The sequence below is a fragment of the Pelobates fuscus genome, chromosome 7 (assembly GCF_036172605.1).
Source record: "Pelobates fuscus isolate aPelFus1 chromosome 7, aPelFus1.pri, whole genome shotgun sequence".
Classification (NCBI taxonomy): Eukaryota; Metazoa; Chordata; class Amphibia; order Anura; family Pelobatidae; genus Pelobates; species Pelobates fuscus.
The window spans coordinates 17651606-17660204 of record NC_086323.1 but is presented as its reverse complement, the minus strand read 5'-3'; positions in this window follow the sequence as shown (position 1 = coordinate 17660204).

The following is an 8599-nucleotide window of genomic DNA, read 5'->3' as shown; positions in this document are numbered from 1 at the left end:
ATCAGAAATCCTCAATTTTGTTGGAGTAGCAACATCAGACGTCATATATATTATTATTTTTTTTATTTTTTTTGTCAATCTGGTTTTTATTGAAGGCATATGAGATAGGGGACAGAAGAGAAAACAGGGAAAACGTTCGAATGGGTTACAGCTTTGGATAAATACAACAGTAATGTGTCACATTTCCAGATTAGTAATGCCTCTTTTTTTTTTTTTTAAAAGAGAAAAAGTATGAGTGTGAACCTATGCAAAACCGTATCAAATAAGGGTTAGCAAAAATGACATAGCCTATGTCCAAGTCAGTTAGGTACACAAAATGTTACAATGCTTGATCAGTTAAGCTAAGTAGATTTATACGGTTATAAGGCTTGGTCATGTTCTACACTAGCTGTACAGATGTCGCTTGCTAGGATTTTAGTAGCTGTATAGACATGTCAGGGCCTAGGCATTGTAAATGATGGTCATGCTAGGTATCTGTTATTCGCTTTCAGGCAATGAGCGGTCGCTTTAATGCTATGGTCAGTCGCTTCAGTGCTCTCATCAGTCACAGAAATAGTAACATTTGTCGTTTTAACCCTTGTCGCTTTAACATTTGCCGCTTTAACATTTGTCGCTTTAACATTTGTCGCTTTAATATTTGTCGCTTTAACATGTGTCGCTTTAACATTTGTCACTTTAACATTTGTCGCTTAATCATCAGACTTTTTAGTAGTACCAGAGCTTAAAATAAAATCATAACATAAAGTCATACGAGTAGGCAACATGGGAAGCATATGCACAAGTGGGATTCCAGCAAGGAGAGTCCATGGGGGTCATTCAGGCTAGTTCACTACGGCTGTTAGCTGAAAGTGGTGGTGGTGGTGGGGTCGCCAGTTAGTGGGGCCTGTTCAGCCTATACCTCTGCTGGGCAGGGTGGGGAAGCTGGCACCGTTGTTCAGTACGAGCCACCAGGGTACGGCATGGTGCGGGTTGGCGTCGGCGAAGGCCTTCACCTGTGTTCCACCGACTCGGTTGCTCGGAGAGGCCGGTTCGTCCCTTCGTCGGGCGCCATGTGGGGCTCGGGTGTTCTGCTGCCGCTAGCGGCGGGTAAGCCTCCGGCGGTGTGGTCGTTGTCTTGGAGTCGGACTCCATGCAGTCTTCGGCCTGGGAAGGCGTTGTAGACGGCCCATGGTAGAGGCTTCTGGCAAGTGAGTGAGCCGTCGGGCGGTCCATCGTAGTGTGTTAATACCTCGCCCCTGCTGCTGTGGGTGAAGCTTTGGGCCTTGAGGTAAAACTTTGAGCCTGGCTGGGACACTGCTGGCTGAGTTAGGCCTATTGGTTCGTGTTTGAGATACCTTTGTCTTGTGGGGTCGCGGTTGGCCCTTCTCGCCGTCCGCCTTAGCCTGGCGTTCGTTATGCCACCGCCATGTTGGAGGTCTGTTAGTGAGAGGTTGCTCGCTGAGTCACCGTGAATCAGGCCGTCGGTGGTGCGAGGACTCAGCCCTCAGGAGGGTCTGGGCTGGACGGGACATTTGTACCTCCAGTTTGCGCCAAAAGATTTGGAATATTCTGTCCAATCTCGCCTCAGATCCCAGCTCACCCAGTGCCTCATCGGGCTTCCACATGGCCGGCGGTCTCCCATCTGTTCTGCTGCTGGTATGGGCTCCCGTATCTGGGTTGGGTTTAGCCCCATGCTGTGTGTAGTGTACCGGGATATCCCCCCCGGACCTGTGGGGGGGGAATGGGACTTTGTGAGGTCTCGTTAGTAGGAGAGGAGAGGGACGGAAGGTCGGCCGATTCCCCCGCCCGCAGCCCCCGTTAGGCCGCAACCGCTCCACATGGCTTTTGCCTACCGGCGTCTCGGCTTTCTGCATCGGGACTCTCCAGCCTTTGTCTGCAGCAGATGGGTACCCGTTTGGATCAGGTTGTGAGCGGCAGGAGTCCCAGCAAGTCGCTGGAAAGTGTAGGTTAGTAGGGAGCTCCTGCATGTTGCGACCGTCCGCCATGCTGGTCAAGCCCCGCCCCCCCATATATATTATTATAACACGTGGGTTTTATAAACTCCAACCAGTAGGAGGAGCTGTAAGTAGAGTATATATTTGAATAAAATGTACGATTTATCCTACTCGACTGCATATGTATATGTATAGCTCACAGACTCTGTCACGGTTATTTACTAAGGTGAGAATTGTAAGAATTCAAAGTCAATTCAAAGGGAATTTCAAATTTACGGTCAAAATAAATGGATTGAAAAAGAAATCACTAATCAGCTATACACCCAGTTCAGATATTTTGGTCTAAAATGTACAATGAATTCTCTTTGAATTCCGAGCAATTCTCACTTTATTAAATAAAGCTGTTTGGTTGTAAATGACACTCTATTACGGTTAGCCTATGTTTCTATTATATCTGTATGTAATCCATGTTGGTTTATGTTACCAGTATTGCTTAATCTCCTGCTTTTGTCTGAATGCAACTTAATTTATTCCACTAAGTGTAAATGACAGGTTACGGGTCCAACACAAGCTCACATAAGCCTATAATTGCAGACACCAAGCAATGCTTCTTCAACACTACGTATAATATTCCACAGATGTTCTGTAAATAATAACAACGCCACAACTCGTATGGTATGTATCGTAATTCAAGTCACCGGGGAGCTTCTAATGTTCCATAATGGAGTTACCGCATGTTTCTGTGTTCCTGCTGAGTGTTGATGTGGGGATGACCTGGGAGGAAGAACAAGCCACTTGAAGCTACATACCACAAATTCATGCATTGGGCTGATAATATTGTCTCTATATTGATTTGGACAAAACACATTTTTAGAAATGGTTTCCTATGTGGAATAAATGAAGGTGGCAGTCACAAAGTTGCAAAGTACATGTATAGGGCATTACCTTATAAACTAATAAAGATCAAAATTAAGTTTTGATCTTTCAGCTAATTAGGACATAACTGCCCAATTTGATATTCTCAAGTAGGCTTGCCATATTTAAGCAATCCAAATTACAGAGTTATCTACTAAACAAGTGAGATCACAAATAAGAAAAGCTCTTTTCTCAATATATATATATATATATATATATATATATATATATAAATTAGGAGGTGTACCTTTTTCTTTTATTTACCTTTATATATAAATTTACCTTTATATATTATTTATTTATAAAATATTTTACCAGGAAAGATACATTGACATTTCTCTCGTTTTCAAGTATGTCCTGGATCCACAAATATTGCATTGTTACATTAGGGTACAATAAAATACAAAACCAATATTAATACACAATAAATACAAAATGTAACATAGAACAGGTAGGAAATATATAATCAACCATGACAGGTGCATTCTGTTTTGAGGTATGTAGAGAGGGATCTCTTAAAGGACTTTAGGCTTAGGGAAGATTTTAAATTGTGCGGGAGGTCGTTCGACAATTGCGGCCCTCTGTAGGAGAAGGAGGATCGGGCTGCTTTCTTTTTGTATTGAGGTAGACTAAGTAAAGTGTTGGTACTGGATCGGAGGTTGTAGAAAGTGGGAACAGTCGGTAGGGTGGGAGATTCCCAGAGAAGCTCTTAAACACAAGGCTGGAAAGATGAAGGGTGCGTCTGGATTCCAGCGACAGCCAGTTTACTTCTTTTAACATGTCACAATGGTGGGTCCTGTAATTACATTGTAGCACAAATCGGCAGAACAAGTTATACAATGTGTTTATTAATGTGGGATTGCGATGCAGATGCATATACTACATCCCCATAATCAATGATTGGCATCAGCATTTGCTGTACAATCTTTTGCTTTACTGTAGGGCTTAGGCAGGATTTGTTTCTGTACAGGGCACCTAGTTTTGGATAAAGGTTAGATGCAAGCTTTTCTATGTGCAGGCCAAAAGATAGATTGGGGTCTAACATCATACCCAAGTATTTGAAAGAGTGGACTGCGGTCAGTGTGCCATTTGAATTTATTTTGATGGATAGGTGGGAATTGTGTAATTTGTGTAATTTAGGTACTGTTCCAAAGATCATAGTGACAGTTTTGTCAGTGTTCAGGAAGAGTTTGTTTTTTTTGCGATCCACTTTTCTACCTCTGTGAACGGGTCTTGGAGCACAGCCTCAAGCTGCAGTAGATTGGATTTGCTCGCATAGATTACCGTGTCATCTGCATACATGTGTACATTTGAGGATTTGCAGACATTAGGCAGATCATTTATAAATAATGTAAATAGTAGGGGGCCGAGAATGGAACCTTGGGGAACACCACACGTGACTGGGAGAGGGAGGGAGTCGCTGTCAGAAATGGACACATATTGCGAGCAATCCGATACATACGATCAAAACCAGTTTAATGAACGATCAACAATACCTGAGTTTTTGAGTTTGTGCAGTAGAATGTCGTGGTCAGCTGGGGGACCAGGGTTAGACTTCACATCATTTGCAAGGGCAAGTAACATAAGGAATAGGAATTTGGACATCATTTTTGTTTGGCCATATAGTGAATGGGATACTTTATAATTTTGTGAGGTGGGGGTAGGAGGGGGCTATTTTTTATAACTCTCCACCAGCACTCAGCAGATAAGTTACAGGAACAGAGCAGGCCATGGTGTATGATAATTTGTGTTCCAGTTTGAGGTATGTGCTTATGCTGGTAGAGGTGTGAACAAAATTGGATTGAAAAAAGGGTATTAAGAATAACAGTATGGTTATATTTGGATTCATGTTAGTGGTATGAGGTGTGTAGTTGAAAATGAAACAGAAATTGCGAAAAACAAAAATTAAATAAAAGTATATAGTATTGGTGTGTGATATATCTATTTGTAGGGAAAGAGGGTAAGTGTTCTATAGGGTTAAGATATTGGAAGGGTAGCTAAACAGTGTTTGCACCTGTCATTTCAGGAGATTGTGGGAGAGAGATGTATATTAGGGTCAGATGGGCTAAGAGATGGGGAGGGGGGTGCATAGATGGACATTTGATTTAAGGTCATTTAAGGAAAAACAAAAGCTAAGATTGAGAATTACAGAGATAAGACAGAGGTATTTAAGTAGGGAAAAAAAAACATTAAACAAGGAACAAGAAAGATATATGGGCCTGAGCTGGTTAAACTAACTTTTAACATGATGGACAAAGACAAAGGTGATAAAATACTTTGCATGATTAGCACAGGCTATAGTTACAAAGACATGAAATTGTATACATTGAAAATAATAAAACTAAATAATAGTCACTAAATATAAAAACATACAACAAAATTAACAGGGTATGTAGAAATATAATGAAATGTCAGTCTTCCAGAAGGCTACCTGTTTCAAATGGAACAGCTGATGGAGCTCTGAGTTCTATGCTGGACTGGGTATGTTTAAAAATCAGACTGTTTCAAATGGCCATGGAACAGCTAATGGAGCTCTGAGTTCTATGCTGGGCTGGGTATGTTTAAAAATCAGACTGTTTCAAATGGCCATGGAACAGCTAATGGAGCACAGTATATCTGTATATATATATATATATATGAAGGTTATTAAGCTTGAAGGGGTGGGGGATTTACTGGCCTATATATTAACACCTGACCGGGATGAGTGTTCCATCTTCTTATGGGAGCGTTGACCCATCAGACCTCACCCTTAATAAACAACAGGGTTATTCAGTAACACGAGAACTGAAGGCGAATTCAAAGTGAATTTCAAATGTAAGGTAAAAATAGATCGGCTTGTCTAATTCTCTAAATTAGCTTATTTCAGTTCTACAATTCTTGCCGTGGATTTAAAAATCTTCTAAGAATTGTTCCTTTAGTAAACAACCCTGCTAGTCTTTTCTCTAGGTGAGCCCTCTTTTTACAGGCACACCCTACACCGTACATATATATATATATATATATATATATATATATATAATAAATGTATACATATATAGAATAGTGTGCAAACGTTTGGGGTCACTATAAATGTGCTTTTTAAAAGATCTTTTTTGTACATTAAATAACATCAATTTGACCAAATATACAGTGTAAACAATGTTACTTTTGTAAATGACTACTGTAGCTGGAATAGCTGATTTCTAAGGGAATATCTCCGCAGGTGTACAGAGGCCCATTATCAGCAACCATCTGTCCTGTGTTCCAATGGCACGTTGTGTTTTGTAATCCAAGTTTATCATTTAAAAAGGCCAACTGATCTTTAGGAAAACCTTACCCAGTTATGTTAGCAGCTGAAAACTACTGTGCTGATCAAAGAAGCAACAAAACTGGACTTCATTAGACTAGTTAAATATTTAGAGCAGGGGTTCCCAATTCATTTATCCCGTGGAACCCTTTGACATAATGTATCAACATCATGGACCCTCCCCCCTAAAACCTCCCCCCCCCAAAAATAACAATTTTGCGCCATTGCAGAAACCTCTCAATTAGCAGAGCATAATGACTTTTTTATTTTTTCTTTACTATATATACACACACACACACACACACACACTAATTTCTACAGATAGTAAATGCGGATGTACATTTGTGTGTAGTAATGGTGTTTGAGTGTTTGTATATAATTTTAGAGTTAGAGTTCAGGGATGTCTTTTTATGTCATGTTTGTGTTTGCAGGAGTGTGTGTTGTGTTGGTGTTTGATTGCTGGGGTGTCTGTACATGTACTGCCACATACATACACATTACCAAAAAGAAACACACCGACACATACACAGTTATATATACAAAAAACACAGACACACACACTGACACAGATACACACACCGTTCTTGACACACAGAAACACACACTGGCACATACAAGCACAGATACACACACCTTGACACAGAGACACAAACCGGCACATACACACAGGCATACACAACTTGACACACAGATACACACTAGCACATAGATACACACACTGGCACATACACACGCAGTCACACAGATACACACATTGGTACAAAGATACACACACTGACACACAGATACACACACCTTCACACACAGCGTGTATCTGTGTGTGTGTATGTATCTGTGTGTCAAGGTGTGTGTATCTGTGTATCAGTGTGTGTATATGTGTGCCTGTGTGTATCTGTGTGTGTGTGTGTGCCAATGTGTATCTGTGTGTCAAGTTGTGTATATCTATGTGTATGTGCCGGTGGGTAGTTGTGTTTGTATGTGCCGGTGTGTGTATGTGCCAATGTGTGTATCGTTCTGCCAGTGTGTGTGTGTATCTGTGTGCCACTATATGCCAGTGTGTGTATCTGTGTGTCAGATACATACACAATGACACACAGATACACACCGGCACATACAAACACAGATGCCCACCTGCAGATAGTAGCACACAGATACACACACTGACAAAAACACTAACACACAGATACACACACTGACAGATACACACCCCTTGGTACACAGATACACACCCACTGGCACAATGATACACACATTGGCACATACACACACACACTGACAGATACACTGACACATACATACACACACACATACACACACTGACAGATACACTGACGCACAGATACACACTAGCACATACACACACAGACACATATACACACACCTTGACACACAGATACTCAAACTGACACATACACACACAGATTCACACACACTGGCACAATGATACACACATTGATACATACACACACAGATTCACACACATTGGCAGATACACATACTGACACAGGTACATACACACACACCTGACAAATACACACAAATTCACTTATCTTTTTCTACAGGAGGGTCTTCAGTGCTCCTGGATGAGTCTGGTGTGCTGCTCCGTCCCTGCTGCTCCCTCTCTCCCTCTAGCGGTGCGCTCTGTCTGGGAGGAAGTGGTGTCACTTCCTCCCGGCATCCCATACAACAGGGGTCCAGTCGCTGTCTTGGATGGCCATGGCAGACCATTGTTTAATGATACCCTTTGAGTGGCCCTAAATGCTTGGGCCACCTGACGGGCAAATCTCCCCAGAATCCCAATTTTGTTCTAGGGTTCTGCGGATCACTAGTTGGGAAATGTTGATCTAGCGCATCAGCAGTTGTGAGTGTGTCATTATATTTGTGCAGTAAAAAGCCATTGTGAGCGCCATGCAGGTGGCGAGGGTAGTGTTGCTTTTATGTGTAGTGCCTGCGTACAGCTAGCTGTGTTGGGTGAGTGTAATCCCTTGGTAGGGATGAAGTATGTGTTGCTTATGGCTGGGTCTGATTACCACGGTAAGTGGCATTAAAGTCTATAGTTCAGTTGGGTAAAAGGTTAGTCTCTGCGTTATGGGCTGGGTTGTTGGTATGAGTCCGGATTGCCTCACCCTATGCCCGTTCTGATGGCTCTGCTTGTGCGACCGGGTGCGTGTCGACCGCTCAGGCTCCCTCTGGGCGTGAGTTCCGGCAGTTTTTTCAGGTGGGTCAGCGAGGGATGGAGGTGGTTGCGGCAGGGGGCTTCTCCCTCTTTCCTGGCATCAAGTGGGGTTTGCACCATGCGGCCACAGACTCGGTTGCCTCTCGGGGCCGGGCCTTTCCCATGATGGGCACTGTGGAGGGCCCTGCTGGTTGACCGCCGCTAGCGGCGGGCGGCTCTCCTGCTGTGTGGCCGGTGTATAGGAGGGGGTCTCCTAATGTTCCCCTGCCTGGGTGGGTGGGACGTCTG